The 2728-nt window shown below is 44.1% G+C and overlaps 1 non-coding gene across 1 annotated transcript; it reads right to left on the minus strand.

Moving 5' to 3' along the window:
* Positions 1 to 1946: 1946 nt before the first annotated feature.
* Positions 1947 to 2021, minus strand: trnas-uga. The gene has a single exon. It is a non-coding gene; the product is annotated as a tRNA-Ser (tRNA).
* Positions 2022 to 2728: the final 707 nt, after the last annotated feature.

Raw genomic sequence — 2728 nt, forward strand, 5'->3', positions numbered from 1 at the left:
GGAAGGGAAGGGAAGGGAGGGGAGGGGAGGGGAGGGGAGGGAGGGGGAAGGGAAGGGAGGGGAGGGGAAGGGAGAGGAAGGGAGGGGAGGGGAGGGGAGGGGAGGGAGGGGAGGGGAGGGGGGAGAACAGAGGGAGAGAGGGGAGGGGACAGTTCTAAGAAGGCTGCTACCTCACCTCACAAGTGAAGAGTTTCAGTGATGGAACTAGTCTAAAAGCATACCGTAGAGGAACACAGACCCCACACAACCCCAATACCTCTAACATGTGCTGCTACTCTTCTGCAACACTTGTACTACACAGCATGTTGTTTTTGTCTAATTTCACCCCCATTGTATCATGCAGTCTTTATGTAGTCTTTTAGATTTTTTTTTAATCTGCTCCTGAAACACACTTTTAAGGCCTTTCAAAGTAGTCTGCCTGGTGAATTATTGAGTTAAGCTGCATCCGGCTAATCAAGAACAGAACTGAACAGGGCAGTTCTGCAACACAACCAAAGCCAGGCAGATAAGAATAGGGAAATATTCAACCAGACTACCTCCTGAATTTACTGAATTGAAATGGGATTGACATTCAAAATGTAATGACGATGGGTTCTTCCTCAAATCAGCCCAATTCATTTTCATTTTACATGCACACAATTCAAAACACACCTGTTCCTCAGGACAACCTTAACATGCACAAACAATGCTTAGATAGAGGGGTGAGGGAGCGAGAGAGAGAGAGGGGGGGGGGGGGATAGGAGAGAGGTGAGAGAGATTACTTGGTCCATTGAGTTTACTCTGTAATGACTATGTGACTAATGACTAATGAAGTGGCGCCTACGTGGTATTAGTGTAATTTAGCTAACGTCCGGGAGGAAAGACCACAACTGAAACAATTTACAACTCCTCCCGTTTCAACAATCAATGGCTGCATATATAGCCTACTCACCCTATCCAGTTCCTGTTATCGTAATCTGTTGTTGCATTTCACATCCCCCCACCACCCCTGTCTCCTCCCTGCTCCTCTGCCCTTCTCCCTGTTTTTCCAGGATCCATAAGGGGGATTAACTCTGTGCCAAGAAGCAGAAAACACCAGGACTCCCACCCCAACACTCAGTCTTCATCTCCCCTTCCCGATCCTGCGACGACCAAGAAACCATCCACCCAAACCATCAAGCTCCACCAACCATCCTGAACCATCACGCTCCCTCAACCATCCTGAACCATCAAGCTGCCTCAACCATCCCGAACCTTCGCGCTGCCTCAACCTTCCCGAACCCTCACGCTGCCTCAACCATCCTGAACCATCACGCTGCCTCAACCTTCCCGAACCCTCACGCTGCCTCAACCATCCCGAACCATCACGCTGCCTCAACCATCCCGAACGTCATGCTTCTTCAATCATCCAGAGTCTTCCTCTCCATCCTGTAACACCACATCTGACGACACCTATCAAGACTCTTCCATTCTGCAACCCCCTAACAATCATCCAACCTCATTCCAAGCTCAAACTCATTCTGAATAACGTCATTCTGCATTCATATCTTGTTACCTTTCCTGCATTAAACTATCTCAAATGCATTAAGTTGAAGGTGTGGTCTGTACCTAGTGAACCAGTCACGGTGACTCATATTTCAGTCTGCCGCCTCCCTCTGTCTTAATACAGCGTGTAGCCTATGCCCTGTCAATGGCTTTCCAGCAGTGCCATAATTTAGCCAACTGACAAATGGCTAAAAGCAAAACTCAGAATTTACAACCAGATCAAAAACAGCTACAATCCAGAACCTTATGTAACCTCTCACCTAACCAGAAACCAAAGGTCCTTGTTTGCCCAGTTGAGAACCAGGATACTGCCTCTGGTAGGTAGGCTCAATGCCATAGATTATTATATATATATATTTTGTCATTTAGCAGACACTCTTATCCAGAGCAACTTACAGTTAGTGAGGGCATACATTTTCATACTGGCCCCACGTGGGAAACGAACCCACAACCCTGGCGTTTCAAGCACCATGCTCTACCAACTGAGCTACAGGGGACTATAGACGAAGAAGAGTGACTATGTGCTGTCTGTGATTTAGGGGAGGTTAAGAATAAACTGCATTTTTTATTTTACTGTAATTAATATGATGATTTGAGAGCTATACTGGTTGATAAAATGTTGAAAAGAAATCAGTACCTATTCTGGATTAGAGATTAAGAAAAACTTGAATGGCTATTTAGGAAATAAGTGTTCCTGGTTGCACATTTTATCTCCAAAGCTTGGAAGATGCGACAAGATAAGTTGTATACTTGAAATATTTTTGTTTTGTTTTTGCAATAGTTTTTCACTGCCTTATATATGTTTATATATACAGTTGAAGTCGGAAGTTTACATACACTTAGGTTGGAATCATTAAAACTCGTTTTTCAACCACTCCACAAATTAATAAACTATAGTTTTGGAAAGTCAGTTAGGACATCTACTTTTTGCATGACACAAGTCATTTTTCCAACAATTGTTTACAGACAGATTATTTCACTTATAATTCACTGTATCACAATTCCAGGGGGTCAGAAGTTTACATACACTAAGTTGAATGTGCCTTTAAACAGCTTGGAAATGTCCAGAAAATGATGTCATGGCTTTAGAAGCTTCTGATAGGCTAATTGACATTATTTGAGTCAATTGGAGGTGTACCTGTGGATGTATTTCAAGGCCTACCTTCAAACTCAGTGCCTCTTTGCTTGACATCATGGGAAAATC

The sequence above is a fragment of the Coregonus clupeaformis genome, chromosome 40 (genome assembly GCF_020615455.1).
Source record: "Coregonus clupeaformis isolate EN_2021a chromosome 40, ASM2061545v1, whole genome shotgun sequence".
Classification (NCBI taxonomy): Eukaryota; Metazoa; Chordata; class Actinopteri; order Salmoniformes; family Salmonidae; genus Coregonus; species Coregonus clupeaformis.